Source organism: Toxorhynchites rutilus, chromosome 2 (assembly GCF_029784135.1).
Source record: "Toxorhynchites rutilus septentrionalis strain SRP chromosome 2, ASM2978413v1, whole genome shotgun sequence".
Taxonomy (NCBI): domain Eukaryota; kingdom Metazoa; phylum Arthropoda; class Insecta; order Diptera; family Culicidae; genus Toxorhynchites; species Toxorhynchites rutilus.
In genome coordinates this window covers 203313982-203331073 of record NC_073745.1, presented here as the reverse complement: position 1 = coordinate 203331073, position 17092 = coordinate 203313982, and the positions used below count along the sequence as shown (strand labels likewise).

The following is a 17092-nucleotide window of genomic DNA, read 5'->3' as shown; positions in this document are numbered from 1 at the left end:
AGTCGAACGGATCTCAGAATACAAAACTTAAAATTGGTGTACCTGTGGCAGGATCACGTTGTCTAATGTTTGTGCAATATTCATCTTGTTCTTTCAGAACGATCGGGCATTTTTTATCAAAGACATTTCTTCTGACTTTGCATTGTGGTCACACACATTATAGAGCTTGCCACTCAGAATACACTAAAGGCGTGTTGTTTGGTATGTAAATTTCAACTAAGTACTACTAGAAATAATGCAAGAAATACTACGATGAGAAGGCGAACGTTGGAAACGTTAGTGCTATTGAAGAAGAACATGGAAAGAGTCGAATGAACGATGTGCGTTAACGATGAATTCCAGATTATTGTTTTTTCTTCGAATCACAATTTCTCGCGTCTTTGTTCAGACACCTTCTATGATTTCAGTAACGCTTGCGCACTGAATCTAGACACGTGCTCTCCAGCAGATGTTTTATCAGAATTGATGACAATAACGTGATTGTCATTCTGTAAACCGAACAAGCGTGAAGTATTTCAATAAATTGTTGTGCTCATTCAAAAATACTTCCAGCTCGCCGTTGATACACCTGGCTTTAGACGAAGTGAGGTTACTTGCGAATGTGTGGATGAAAGTTCGATCTAGCGCCATCTGTCATTAAACAACATAAATAAATTCGTAATAATTCCGACGGTTAAATTATTCAAATATTGTTTGTACAAAACTACTAAAATCGCGATTAAAAATGTGGTATAGGGGTTTAAATTTGTGGTTATATGTATTGCTTAAAAAAAAATTTCTGAATAGAGGCACTCTAATCGGTATTAAATATTTACTAATCGGTACCCTAGCGGTATCGTATATAGTTTACAACCTATTTTCACGCTTATCAAGTTTTTTGTGCATAATTTTCATCAAAATCGGTCGAGCCGTTTCGGAGGAGTTCGGTAACAGACATGAGATTTTCATATATATAAAGATTAGTTTCAAAAGCGCGTTTCTTTCATCCGAAAATTCATCTGTCATCATCAAAACACATCTGTGTCGAATTGTGTGACACATTTGCACAACCCGCTTGGACTTGAGTCGAACGGGTTACAGAATCCACTGTTGTGATCCGTTCGGGTAATTCTTCGAGCAGATTTTCGAGTACAGGAGAGTAGTTGATTAGTAGATGGATATGGAATCTACACTATCGATTCCCTAAAGGCGTATCTTGACGAATCAAACTAAAAATGTGCGTATGACGTAATTCTCGCATTTGTCATCCAGCCGAATAGATCCAGCAACTTGTGGGACCGAATTCGTGTAATGTGGTAATGAAGCCCATTTAAGACTGAATTTTTGTTTAAACACATGTGCTGTAATGTCATGACATTGCATGCGTTTTGGCTTGGCAACAGTGAAGACTGTGTCGGTGTTGCTCATGATAGCGTCTCGCACGTGAATATATTATTTCACACGTCCCTTCTGTTGATTGTGTCATAGGAATCTCAGCATTTCGCTCTCTACCTTTGCACACATGTCGACCGTAAATTGTTGACATTACATCGGATAGTGGCGTTGTCCTCATCACATCAAATTTGCTTGTTTGCTTCGTCTCCTTAACCCACAAGTTCATAAAAAGTGATTATGTTCATAAAAGAAATTTCTTCTGATTCCTGTGGTCACTCATATTCTAGAACTTGTCACTCAAAGTACATTCAAGGCGTGTTTCTTGGAATAGAAATTACTGTACTGTTGTCTACCATAATTCCAGCTAAGTTTTCAAGAAAATGCGCATTGGATCTGCACACGTGGTCTCCAGTTAGTGTTTTATCAGAATTGAGGACAATAGCGTGATTGTGATTTTGCAATCCGGGCATGTGTGATTTAAAGAATTTCAATAATTCATTGTGCTCATTCAATCAAGCTTCCAGCTCGCCGGCGATGCGCCTTGCTTTAGGTGAATTAAGGTTACTGTGTGAAGGTGCATGTGTGATTCCATCTATCAGTTAACAACATAAATAATTTCGTTATATTTAAAAACGAACGACAGTCAATTTATTTGGATATTGTTTATACAAAAAATACTAAAATCGAAAGGAAAATAGAGGATTGGGGATTGGATTTGGGATTATATGTATTTTTAAAGCCAAATTTAATAAAAAAAGTGCAAAAAAATATTTAGAAACCTTTTTCTGGATAGAGGCACCCTTATCTGTATTAAAAATATAGTAATCGGTACTCTAGCGATATCATATAAGTTAATCTTACATACTAAACTTTACTTAAAAAAAACAATTTCTTCTTTTCGAGCACACGATGTGCATCTATTCACTATTCAAATTTAACTCTATCCTTACATTCATTGTCCCTGCTTATATATATCAATGATTTGTGTTTACAACATCTTGAATGTGGGAATGTTTATTCATGGCATCAGCGCGATGCTGATATCGATTCTTGTGAACGGTTGATTGTTTATTCTTGGTCTCCGGGTGGTCCGATAAGTTGTGATTGTTGATGATGATGCAGCTGGATGGTGATTCGGATGTTTATATTCCGCTTATCGGCTATGCGGTCTCGATTTGTGCTAACTGTGCTAACTCCTCCCCTCTTGATTGCTTTGTCCTCAAAGTTTACTTTTGGATGGTGCGTAATGGTGTTGGTGCATCAAAGAATGCTTGAAGTTGTTTTTTTCTTTCGTCTGATAATTCCTCTGTGTTGTTGGTGTCAGGTTTAATTTCCGTTGTTTTTGGTGGCTCATTTATTAGGATGGTCTCAGCGTTTTTGTCGAAGTGGACTGTTATGTTGGCCTTTTGTTTACGTCTGGAAAGGAATCGAAGAATTGCAAATGTGCTTGCGATTAGAATTATTGTTGATAGTCCAAATGATCCAAAGATATTGAGTTTCCAACTCAAGGAATGATTTTGCAGGTTTAATAGTTCCAATTTTTCGCGATGTTCAAGGGTTAAATTCTGAAGGTATTCCACAGGTGGTGCGTCTATGATATGAATTTCGTTAACACGAAGTCCAGTGGTAGGATCATATGTTTTTGCAGGAATAGTTGTTTCATAATTGGAATATTGTTCGCCGTTGATATGAAGATTGCATTGGCTGAATTGTATTAAAAACAAAATTGTTGCATCTTTAGCATATAGATAATGTGCGTATTATTCAGCATTACTTGTGCTTTGGCTTGTGTTAATAATTCTTCGAAGGAAGTTATGTGAATATCGTGGTTTTGTAGAAAGGTTGCAATTTTTGTAAAATCTTTTATCGATAGTAGTTTGCTACTAGGGATTCCGTGTTTGGCCATTAGAATTGCTTCTTCTAATGTTTCTACCTGATTTTGTAATGAGTCTATGTTGGAGAGAATTATCAATTGATTAATTTCGAGGGAATGGTTTTTTGTTCTTTCATTCTCGATCTTTAGTACTTGATTGGTTATGTCTGTTATTTCTTGGATTCGTTTGTCGATAGCTTCGTTGATGAATAACTGCTTGTTGTTCATGGTTATCAGGGCGTTCATGGAGTGATTGATGATTCGGAGATCTTCTGCATCTGGGCTGCCGGCGATCCATTTCCAAACTGTTCCGATTGTATCCCACCTTTTTCTTCTGTTTACAAATGGTTTGATTTTCATAAATGTTTCATATAACTTATAATTTTTGATTTGGATTAATTCATACAATGGATTATTTGAAGGATTATTCTGTATGTCACTATTAACATTGAAAATTGTATTGCCAATTTGAATTAAATCAATAGGATGTACAATGCGTATGTGTCCTATTTTTATTTTTGCTTTTCCTAGTGGTACAATTGCGAGTGGGTTATTTGTAAGGTCGTGTATTTGAATTCCTGCCAGTACGAGAAACGAAAAATGTTTTTATTCGCTTGTATTCTTTCGTAAATTACATTTATGGATTTTTCGATTATTGGAATCTATAATGTATGTATTGTGATCTTCTTTTATTTTTATAATGTTGTATCGACTCTTACGTTTATTGTGAGTATTTGTTTTTTCATATGCATAGCTATTGGGTTCGTATGTTTGATAAGCTTTTGGAATAATTTTTTCTTCTTTGTTTTTGTATAATTTTAATATTTTTTCATTATTTTTGTCTCGACTTCTTGCTATTTCTTCATAGGACGCATTATCTCTACTTTCTCCTATATAAATATTTTTTGGTGTTTTGTTAATAAATGAATGTATTGTGTTATTGTATTTATGAGTTGCTTCTTGAATGAGAGTAGTAATTGGCATATCTGGATTTAATGCTTTAACACATCTAGCTATTTCTCGTATTGTAGAGTGACATCTTTCTACTTGGCCATTGGTTTCAGAATGATTAACAGGAGTTTTGAAGATTTTGACACCTAAATTTATAATGTTTTGTTCTACGACATTTGATATAAAAGAACTTTCATTATCTATTACAATTAATGCGGGCAAGTCCCAATCATATAATAATTCCAAAAGAACATTCTTTACATCAGAAATGGCCTTTGACTTAATTGGTTTCATTTTGAGATATTTTGAAAATTTGTCAAGTGAGGATATAAAAAGGAAATTGGCATTGTAACAAAATATATCGAGATGTATGATCTCGCCAGGATAATTAGGGATTGGAGTTCTTACGGGGATAAATTTCTGAGGTTGTCGTTCATATTTTTCCATTTTGCAAATTTCACAAGTTCTTCTATATTTCTGGAAAAGTTTATGTATTCCTGGGAAAAAGTATTTCTTTATGAGTTGAAGTGAGTTTTCCTTTGCATTCCGATGAGCGAAATTATGCACATCCTTGATTGTTTCTAACTGTTGTTCTTCATCTTGAATATCTTCTACTTTTGTTTGCGAAAATCTCACTTTCAAAATTTTTGAATTATAGTTTGTTTTATAAATTTCTTGTATAATTCCCATGGTTCGTTCATCTGTCATAATTCCGTTCAATATTCCTGGGTTGAGAAATTGTTGTAGTTTGTCCTTTAGAAAGTTTATATCAAAATTTGGTTCAACAAAAGTGTGTCTGTTGTATTTTTCAAAAAGAACATTAAATTCATAGGATGAATTAGGCCCAATCTGAAAAATTAATTGGTTCCGAAAAACGTTAATGGGAGCCTCAGTTGAGGGTATATAGGAACTGTCATCTTCTTCTGCCGAATGTTGAGTAGGGGTTAATGAATTTATTTGGATGCGTGAAAGTGCGTCAGCTACTACGTTGGATTTCCCTGGTTTATAGAACATTTCATAATCATGTTCCTCAAGGAAAGCTTTCCATCGTTTTAGCTTTGCATTATTGTTTTTGGGTGATAATGTGAATGTGAGTGGGAGATGATCTGTGTAAATTTTTAGTTTTGCTCCGTAGATAAAATTCCTTAAGTTGTGAAGAGCCCATACGACTCCAAGCATCTCTTTTTCGTTTGTTGCGTAGTTTTCTTCGGTCCTGGAAAGAGTTCGAGAAATAAATGTTATTGGTCGTTCGCCGTCCTGGAATTGCTGTGATAACACTGCTCCTATTGCTTTATCTGATGCGTCTGTGGTGAGAATAAAGGTTTTTTCAAAATCTGGAAATGTTAAAACGTCTTTAGAAGATAAAATTTCTTTAAGAGTATTAAATGAATTTCGTGCATCATCATCTAGATTGATGATTGTGTTTTTTGACTGATTTTTCAGAATTTGGCGATGGCCATCCTCCCCTCTTAAAAGTTTTGTAAGGGGTTTTGCGATTTTAGCATAATCTCTTACAAAACGTCTATAATATCCAGATAGTCCTAGAAATGCGCGTAAATCTTTCAGAGTTTTTGGTTCAGGGTATTTACGAATACATTCAACCTTCTTATCGTTTGGTTTTAGACCTTCTTTTGAAACAATAAAGCCAAGAAATTCGACTTCGGTCCTTAAAAATTCTGATTTGTCAGGTTGAATTTTGAAATTAGCTTCTCTTAATGTTTCCAAAATTGTTCTTAAATTTTTCAAATGTTCATCAAGTGTTTTACCGAATATTATGATGTCATCTATATAGACATGACATATTTTTCCTAAGTGTTCTCTTAAAACGTCATCCATTACTCTTTGGAAGATTGCTGGTGCATTCTTTAAGCCAAAGGGTAAACGAATGAATTCATATTTTCCATTATTAACTGAAAAAGCTGTTTTTTCTATATCTTTTTCAGACATTGGGATTTGATGAAATCCTGATGCCAAATCCAATGTGGTAAAAAATTTGTTTTCTCCTAAGTTAGATAGGACTGTGGATGTATCCGGAATTGGATATCTGTCACTAATTGTTTTTGAATTTAATTTTCGGTAATCTATAACCATTCTGTATTTCTTTTCTTTAGAAGCATCCTGTTTCTTTGGTACTATCCAAACTGGTGAGTTGTAAGGGGATCGTGATGGTCTAATAATTCCATCATGTAAAAGTTTTTCTAATTGTTTATTAACTTCAGATTTTAAAGCTTGAGGATAAGGATAAGTTTTGCTATAGACTGCATTTTCGTCAGTAGTTCTGATATCGGCTTTGACCTTTGTAGTAAATGGTAATTTTTGGTCTGGTGGCTGAAAAAGATCCTGAAATGAGGTTAATATTGCAGCAAGTTTATGTTTTTCTTTGGTGTTTAGATGTTCGTTTCTAATGTGAATTTTATTGATTTGCTGAAAATTATGTTGTAAAAGTGGAATAATATTATTGTTTGGTATAATATTTTTTTCTTCAGAGACATCGATGATTGCTTTAAGTTCTTTCAGAGTATCATGACCTACAACTGCGTCAAATGTTTTTAATTCATGCATGTGGTGAAATTTTATTATTTTGTCAGAGTATGGTTTGAAGAATTTTCCTTGAGAGAATTTGCTGATGGTTATGTTTCTTCTTATTGAAGAAACTGAAAAGGGTTTTGCTACATTGTGTGATATTTTTGTGAATGTGGGATGTAATGGTGGTTTTTGGAAAGAATTTTGTGGGAATGGTTGATTAAATTATGTCATAATAGTAGCAATTTTACACATGTTGCTGAATTAATATGTACAAAAGAAATTTTTATTTTAATTATTTGCCTTCTAAGGGTAACCATGTAATTGGGTCGTCCCCAGGCAAATTTTTGATTCTTTCAATAAGTTCTTCCCATGTTTTTGGGTCTGGTGTGTATTTTCCTTTTAATGGAGCAAAAGGTTCCGGAGCTTTACCACTTTCAACCACATCTAAAAATTCTAAAAACTCATTCAATTCTTTATCATCCATTTTTTTATTTAGTTGTTTGATCTTGTAATAAAAAAATGTTTTCGTGAAAAAATTGTTTAATATAAAAATAAATGTTTGTTTTAAAAATAATTGTTTCACAAAAAGTTTTATCCTAAAAATATTGTTGGAAAATTATCAAAAAATTTTAACCTTACCTGAAAAAGAATTAGTATATATATATTTTTTTAAATAATATGATTATTTTCAATGAATATTTTGGAAATTACCTTTATTTTTTTCTGAAATTAATTGTTTTGTTATTTTATTTAATTAATTAATTGTCACACTATATTTTGGAATTATACAATTATTTGCACTACTTGTATTTGAATCTTTGTTAAATTATTCACTTTATTTCACTTTGTGATATTTCTGTTTTTGTTTTTAGTACTTACATGTAAATCCTGAACATCTTGTGGGAACACCACAAGACTGCGGAACAACGTACTTTCGGATGTCAATCCTCTTTCAGTGACGTCTCGAAAAGCTTCGGTGCGCGTGTCCAGTACTTTTGTCTCGATGTCCTATTATCACCTTTTGATTTATCCAACCGCTGGCGGGTTCAGCGAGACTGGTTGGTCGGGATCCTTGAAGTGTCTTCCTTCCTTCCCAGTGTGGCGGCAAATTCCTGTTCGGTCCACAAGCGAGCTCCTAACTGTTGTGGCTACTGAGGGGCTCTTCCACACGGCTGCAGAGGTCCTGCGGTCCAGAGAGGCTTCGTGCGTTCGGATATTTTTTTCGGATAGTGTGGGTGGTAACTCTATCGTTCACCCTATCACTTCACTTGTCTCACTTCCTTGGCACTACTTTCACTTGGCAAGGTCCCTATTCGGGCGCCAGTTAATCTTACATACTAAACTTTACTTAAAAAAAACAATTTCTTCTTTTCGAGCACACGATGTGCATCTATTCACTATTCAAATTTAACTCTATCCTTACATTCATTGTCCCTGCTTATATATATCAATGATTTGTGTTTACAACATCTTGAATGTGGGAATGTTTATTCATGGCATCAGCGCGATGCTGATATCGATTCTTGTGAACGGTTGATTGTTTATTCTTGGTCTCCGGGTGGTCCGATAAGTTGTGATTGTTGATGATGATGCAGCTGGATGGTGATTCGGATGTTTATATTCCGCTTATCGGCTATGCGGTCTCGATTTGTGCTAACTGTGCTAACTTATATAGTCTACGACCTATTCTCATGACTGCCAACTTGTTTGTGTATAATTTTATAAAAATCGGTCGTGCCGTATCGGAGGAGTTCGACCACGAACATCGTGACACGAGATTTTTGATATAGAGATTTATGTGTTTTGTTGAAAATATCAGGAAATTCATTTGATAATGGTTAGATACGGTTCATTACTTCGTGTTTGTCGTGTAACATCAAGTAAAAAGTTTGGCTCATTTGAGAAATGTTTTGACTTAAACTAAAACTCACCGCTAGGGACGTCATTACACTGAAACAAATTCATATTACGAATATGAATAAATAATTGTTGATATTCTCTGCTCTGGATATTACAAAAGAATGAATGTAAGATTTCACGGATTTCTGATAAAAAAGTATTCGCTTGAATCATTAAAATTCTTGCTACTTTATTCAAAGTATGCTCCACCTTGACCTTGACCTTGACTAAAGACTGCTCTATTTGATGTTCCAAATACTATTTTCAAAAGCAGTTTTGCTAGTCAAAAAACGAGATTTTTACTCTTTCACTCTCCTTTCAGTCGGTTCGCTTCGACTAGCACTTCTTCGGCAATCGCCGTCAACATGATTTGACTTGACTAGAAAATGAATTGACGAGCGTTGAGAGCGAGGATGACTGATGAACTATTCTTGTCAATAATTATTCTAATTGACGTGAATAATGAATACAAATCTGCCTCCTCAATTAACTGACTTCAATCCACACTTCTATTTCCCTCTGATACGAATCTCTATACTCGCGTACACAATCTTATTTTTACGTTTACGTGAAACGAAAACTTGATTTGTGATGCAAAAAAGTAGTTAGATCATTAATGGACGGATTATTGTCTACCCACCGTGAACTCAAACGGGCATAACAACGTAACTCTAACAGTTATCAGGTATGCTATACAGGTCGTCGCGCTAATATCAGTAAATAGCGTGCAGTTTCGGAGGAATTCAAAACAATTTTAGTTCACTTTGTCTCCGAGTTCAGATTTGTGAAAAAAACGTACAGAAAAACGAGTTTGTATCAACAAAAATCACAGCTGCGTCAGTGGTTCTGAACACAACACTGCACGCTATTTTATATGTGTGCGTAATTTTCGCGCGCGATATAAAAAATCTAGCTCACCTGTAGTATATATCAAACCACGTTGAACTCAAACATTGATACATGCATACGGGATACATGAAAGAGAGAAACGAATTCATTTTGAGGGGAGTCACTTCAAAATGCAATGAAGTCTATTTGACGGGGAAGAATGAAATGAGATAGTCGAGTCGTAGAGGGAGATAGCGACTAAACACCCGACTGACTATTGAGTCATGTTGACGGAGAAACTGCGTGAAGAAACCAAAACTCATTTCCAATTGAATATGAAGGGGAATTTCTTTATAGTCCGCTGACTATCCTCAGTTGAATATGACTATTCCGAGTCCTGGTTTCAATACCGATCAACATGCAGTGTTCGGAGTAATCAGGCAGTTTAGAACTATCGTTCTAAAGAAAATTCCGCAAGGCAAATCAAATGAACCACTTCTGAATACGAATTTGATGATGCCTACAAAAGTGCTGCGAATTCCAGGAGCGCCAGTGGCACAGCCTTAATGTGGTACTGATTTTTACGGCGGCGATCCTACGGGTGCGCGGAATCACATTCCCCACAGTAACATTTTGTCAATGTTACTTTTCAAGAACGACGCGGTCGAGTGTTTGAGAAGACTGCTGAGCGTGCAGAATGTGTGTTTTTGTGTAGCAAAGCGGATACGTTTGTGGTGGGCCGATGCTGGACGAAACCATATTCTACAAAGCGTTGTGGACTAGAGTTTCGAGGACGTTGCTAATTCAGCAGAGAAGCGATGTTCCACGGTAGTTCTCCACGTGGTTTCATTTACCAACTTTGTGAATTGGGACTGTTAATGCTTTTGTTTTCAAACGGTGGGTAACAGATTAGCGACATCATCTGGGGAACTGGAGGTGATTCCGTTGAACTTCATTGTATCCAGGATGCGATGACATGAGCAATGTGATTTCACGACCTTCCAAAATGCCGATATGTTACGCTTCAGATTAACTTGAGTTCGTTGAATGCTGGGCCTTAAGAATGCGTTTTTTTATTAACCTGAGATTATTTCTATTGTCGATTGATCTAGTGCTCAAATAACGTTTGCGCGCCTTACGCAGTACGTTCCGTAAGTTGCGTAAATCAGAGGTCCACCAGAATTGCTTCGGAATTTACTCTACGATACGTCGTTGCAGAGTCCGACATTTTCGAAAGTGAAAAATGAAGATCAACTTTCCTCTCTGTAGCTTCGCTTCGACTATGACTACTTCGGCATTGGCCGTCAACAGAAAGTAAATTGTCCAGAAAAAGAATTGACAAGCGTTGAGAGCGAGGATGACTGATGAACTATTCTAGTCAATGATTGTTCAATTGACGTGACTAATGAATACAAATCTGCCTCTTCACTCAACTGGGTTCAATCCACATTTCTACTTCTCCCTGACACGAACCTCTTTGCCTTCGTACGCAATTTTGTTTTTACGTCCATATAAAGCGAAACGAAAACTTGATTTCTGACGCAAAAAAGTAGTTACACCATTTACGGTTTATTGTCTACCCACTGTGAACTCAAACCAACGAACATATAAATGTATCAGGTATGCTATAAGGGTCCTCGCGTTAGGATTAGTAAATAGCGTGCAAAATAGCGCGCATACACACTGCACACTATTTAATACGTATGAGTAATTTTCGTGTACGACACCAACAAATCTAGCTCACCTGTAGTATATGTCAAACTACGTTGAACTCAAACATCGATACATGCACCTAGAAAATGGGTTACAAAAAAGGTACCAAATCTTTGGTAATGTAAACATTAGTAGAATGTACATATTTTCTGTAAATATTACCAACTGTATGTAAAATGCATGTCTGATGCTATAAACATCCCTACCAACAACTGGTATATTTTACTACGCGGTATCGGCAACTTTGACGATTGTCATTACTGGCGACCATGAAGAAAATTTAAACATAAATTATCAACCTGATTGCCGAGCTGATAATCGAGTTGAGCGGAACTACTTTTCTATAGTACCGGTACACTTATTATATTGATTTCTTCACAGAAGAAGGTCGAATTAACCCAGATTCAGGACAGGTGAGTGACGTTCTTGGAAATCAATTCAATTTATGTTCCTTAATCAACATATTGGACAGCCAAACAATGATCCGTGCCCGTCTGCTGAGGGAGAATACGAGGACATTTCCTCAATAATGAGGAATCTGGGTACTTCGAGGTACAAAAACGAGCCCCGATGAATCATAATCCCACCGCTGTGCTGTCGAATTAGGTCAATGGAAACTTCATAAACGATTTGCCGACGATTGTAATCAGTGGTTCGATAAATTTGATGTTTTCGGAATCGTCAAGACGAAGGTTCCGTTTCCACTGACGCTGTGTTCCAAATCTATGTTGCGTCCTCACCTGATGCCACCTGGGCTTCGTCAGCTTCGTGATATTTCTCGAATGTGTTTGGCTGAGAAGTATTTACCTACATGCTGGTCCTGGGAGAGAATAATGATGAGAATTGTGTAGTCTATCGTAGCTGTTTGTAGTAATCATTGTGTATTTTTTCCTAATTTGTAGCCGCGAATCAGACTCAATCGATGCAGGATCAGATGTCGGGCGCTGCAATAGCCATGTCACAAGTTCATATGCAATGTAATGTTGTTAATATCGTATTTTAGATAGTTCAATAAATGACTAAAAATGCATACAATAGTTCAATAATTACTAAGTAAATCAATAACAATGCATACATAATAACCAACTGATAATTTCCGAGCGGGCACCGGCTTATTTACAGATTAGTGTGATTTCAATAGCCTGTTTTCAAAGTAATTTTTATGCTATTGAAACAAGTTTCCGGGTCCTTAACTAGCAAGCATATAACTCTTGGACATTTTGTTTTTCGAATTTATTATCATACAACTCCGTTCAGACGGCAAAGAGGTATTGACATTCAAAACCTTGCACTCCAAGTGTAACGTTCTCGTTTTCGAAACTTTGAACATACACCCCAGTACAGAAATGAAAGACATAGTCCTACGTTAAAATCAATTCTACTCGCGTTTGCATGTTGCAACCGAAATTGATTTTCGCGTGTCAGGCTACAGAACCACCGACAATAGTATCCCACTGGCGACACAATTTTCATTCATTTAGACCGTATGATTTGCAACACAGATCCAGACTAAACCTTTTTATTTTAGTTCCTCCTCTATTCGCATCTCGCCGCTGATGATGACCGAAAGATGCCGTTTCTATGTTTTCCTATGTTTTATTTCGTAAAAGTAGTTTTTGTAGTTAGTTAAATTTCGTTTGTTCTAACAATTCGTCAAACTTCTAGATATAACTGAAAATCAGTTGAGCTACATTAATTCTCCCGTTGCTTTGTTAACGAAAGCATATCAAACATATCTAATTAGTGAAATTTTTGCGAATTTTCTTTGTTTGGCGATTTGTCTAAGCCTGCTAAAGAAGGTTTAAGCAGGTCCTCGAAATCATGCCTTCTCCATCCCTCTAAGATGCTTCAAAAATTTTGCTGGAGATCTAACTAAGCCAGTCCGATCCGAGCATATGCGCTTAATTTATAAAAGAGTGTTTCAGTATATCGGTTTCTCCAATGTTCATAATTATTTTCGTCGTCTACTCGCTGCAATTTACAATTTACGGTGCTAATTTTTTTTTCGTTCACAAATAAGTACAAGTTAGTTCACCGTGTTGATGTAAGCTTCCCCGAGGCAATGTTTCGCCATGTGCGTGTCCAGTTCACTGTTCCACCCTTGACAATTCAGTTCGACTGGTGAATAGCTGGTGGATTTGACCGACTGAAGGGTTTTGTTGGTTTTGGTGGGAAAGTTGGATAAGTTTGCTAGGATTGTTGTAAGGTCGGGAAGAACTATCTTTCTTTCATTGAAAGAGTTGTTTTTTCAAAAATATCAATGTATTCTAGAGTACTATCCGAAGTAATAAAAAGTTAATTGAGTTTAATATTTTTTGTCGGAGAGAGCTTGTGTGAATTCAGGAAAGTATTCGGACTTGTTGGACTTGTCGATCGATCATTTAATGACAAATATCACAAGTACCTATAGTAATTTTAATCCAACCCATAGTGTTCTAATCCAAAAAGACTCAGGCTCAAGACAATTCAAGCAAATGTGCCTCAGCTAAATATCGTACACTATTTTGTCTCAAATTCTGAACACTTAAGCTTTGATTGCCATTAAACAATGTTTCAATAATCAAAATGGTACTTTACATGGTTTCGAGACCAAGGGCACTATATTTTTTTATGTTTTTTCTTGAAAGTATTTTTACATAACATATCCAAAAATCAGAGATGTGTTTTTTTTATCGTTTTTGAGTTATTATTTTTCAAAGTTAACATGATTTAGTCTTCGTTCGATATTCCTATGCGACTAGACGAGATCTATACGAATAAGATTTCATTTTTTGCAAATTCCATATTTTTTCAAAGAAGACTAGCTCATTTACTTCAATTTAATATGCCGATTATCCAAACCTCGGTAAGTTATGAATTTTTGAAAAACGTCATTTTTGGAAAAAAAAGTTCAAAATATTTCAAAAATGAAAAAAAATACATCTCTGATTTTTGGATATGTTATGTAAAAAATTATTAGCTTTCAAGAAAACATATAAAAAATATAGCGCGACCATGAAAACTATGAAAAACAAATACGTATTATGAAAATAAAATTCAAGTTTTTTGCAGGTGCATTATCTTTTCAAGAAAGACCATCTAACTGGCTTTAATTTGATATGTCGATCATCTGAATCGGTCCAGTAGTTCAAAAGTTATGATTTTTTGAAAAAAAGTCATTTTAAGAAATAAAAATGAAATCGGAGAACCACTATATCGGGTTGGCATGGAGTGGCTGTATGATCGAATCAGTATATAATCGTTATAAATAATCGAATAATGACATCCTTGTTATTTACAGACCAGTTACTTCAGAATTCCGGTTTTGTTATTGTGGTTTTAGTTGAAAACCTGATTAAGAAAATCAATTTCACTCTCGTTGGTTTGCGAATGCGTCCTGTGTTTGACAAGAAAAGAGCTTGCAAATATTTGTTAACAAATTGTATTTTATATTTTGTATTTGGTATTTTATAACAAATTGTATTTTATATTGTTACCCCAGAATTGGATTGTCCTTGTGCCCCAACTTATGAACAATTGCTTTATTTTCCTGAAAATAGTGTGTTCAAACATTTTCTGTTCAGAATTTGATTCATGCGTCGAAACTTGATTCAAATTACGAACACTACTTTAACACTAATTTTAATGAAGATTTCTGCATAAAAGATTTTAACAATTTATAGTAGGTTCGTAACGAGATTCTTACCGAACGAACATGAAAACAGCAAACTAAATAGTTAAAACAACTACGAAATTGAAAAATTAACGATGCTTTTTTACGAAACGAAACGAAAAATTAACTTGTTTTCTGCGGAATTTGTTAATGCAAACATGTAAATGCTTAGTACAATAAATTATAGGCAGTATCAATACCTGTAAATTATTTTAAAATGAAGCCTATAAACCAAAGAATGTCAGGGTTTTCATTATGCAATTCTTTATAATATTGAAGTTCAGTAAAATCTTATTTAAAAATGATGTGTTCGGAATTTGAATGATACTTCGAAACTCGATTCAAATTCCGAATACTACTTATATATTTCTGCATAAAATATCTTTTTTTTTTATCCATTTATTGTAGATTTTTACTTTTCTAACACTTAACATGAAAACAGCTAACAAATAAGTTGAAAAATCTACAAAACTTGAATAATTAACGTTGCTTGTCTTTTACGGAATTTGCTAACGCAAACATTTTATCATTGGTTTTGACTGTCACTTTGCTTATAGGCTGTATCGACACCTGTAAATGATGCTAAAATGAAGCCTGTAACCCAAAAAATGTCAAGGCTGTCATTATTCGATTATTTATAACATTAAAGTCCAGTAAATTTACATTTAAAATGAAGTGTTCGAAATTTGAATCATGCATAAAAATTTGATTCAAATTCCGAACACTACTTAAATACTAAATTTAATGAATATTTCTGCAACTACAAAAACTGAAAAATTAAAGATGTTTGTTTTTTACGCAATTTGCTACCGCAAGTATTTTATCTTTGGTTTTAACTGACACTTTTTTGTAAATGATTAATATGAGGGGCTTAGAATGAAAGGGGTGTAAGTGATTTCATCGATTTCTCTACATCGACTCTCTCTTTTGGTCATAACTTAGCTGCAAATACATTCCCAGCTGTATTTGATAATGCGGAAAACAGGTGAGAGCCTCATCTATCGGATTCTATTCAAACTCAAATTGTAACGTTTTTGCAGTTGAGTTATTAACCGAAGAAAAAGTTGACGAAGAGAAATCTATCAATCTATCTATCTCAGTAAATCACATTACACTTCCAAATACTTCCTGGGGGCTATAAGGGCTAAATACTCGAACAACAACAACCAATTAGTGGAACAGCTTCCCAGTAATCGAGCCCCAATCATGTCAGTGCGAAGAGCATACGCTGATAATTATTAATGGGTAGTTCTTCCGCCCACGACATAACTGCTCAGGAGTGCTGCAACAATGAATACACATTATTTTCCGCAGCTCATAACAGCGAGTGTGCGGATGGATGGTGAAAAAGTCGACCTCTTGGTAACGATGCGGTCCATAAATCAGCGAAAATGGTTCATAAATTCCAGGGATGGGACTCAGATGCCACGGATACTTGCGAGCGCAGTCAACGGAGCTGGGCAGAGCAGTACCCAACCATCCAACCAACCAATGATTTGGGATCCGATTTATCCTTTTCGCATCCGTCCAAGGAGAAAAAAGCATGTATCCCAAGCTCATTTCGACCGTCTATTTCTGTGTTTGGCGCAAATTGCTCGTAATAAACATTAACGCAAATAAAAATGAGAATTTAACGATTTTCCGCTCCGAAGCGTCTCCCTCAAAACGTCTTGAACGGAACGAAGGGATTTGCCTTCCGGCAGGGATGGTCAAAACAGGAGAAACCACCCACAGCCATTTCTACCGATGATGCGGATGGTGGAAAGTTGACACCGCTAACCGTTTGATAGTCCTGTGCGGAAAAAGCCATTTTCGCGACGTCCGTTTCTTACCTTCTTAGCATTTTTTTCTCTCTGCTGCCTTTTTCCTGCCAATCTAGTGAAAGCTCAATTACAAGCAAAGGCAACTCAAGATTGCTTGCATAAAGATCCGAGGATACCGCTTGCCGTTTGCTACGTCGTGGCTGCTGTCGCTCCTGTTGCCGACGACCCGAAGGTATAGTTTATGTCGTTAGCAAGGAAACTAGCTGGAACGTTGGAAGAGCAACAACCATCACCGGGAGCGCACATAAAAACATGGAACAGATTACTTAACAAAGCATCTCTTCTTGGACTGGTCGCCACCCTATTCTTTCGATTATACCCGTTGAGTGTGGCAGCATAAGCATGATGTGATTCGAGTGGAATGGAAACTAAAAATTGATGTTGTAGTGCTTTTATTGGATAAACTTTCGAAAATGACAGCGTTGGCAACTTCGTAACTAGTCAGCATTACAG

At 35.7% G+C, this 17092-nt stretch overlaps 1 protein-coding gene and 1 long non-coding RNA gene across 2 annotated transcripts in view; one reads left to right on the top strand and one right to left on the bottom strand.

Moving 5' to 3' along the window:
• Positions 1-17092, top strand: part of LOC129769068 (band 7 protein AGAP004871) — a 300970-nt gene that overhangs the window by 100472 nt on the left and 183406 nt on the right. The gene's annotated exons all lie outside the window — the stretch shown is intronic.
• LOC129769071 (uncharacterized) lies at positions 2622-8048 on the bottom strand. Its single transcript, XR_008741809.1, has 2 exons — positions 7604-8048; positions 2622-2790 (listed from the first exon to the last, which is right to left on the bottom strand). It is a non-coding gene; the product is annotated as an uncharacterized LOC129769071 (long non-coding RNA).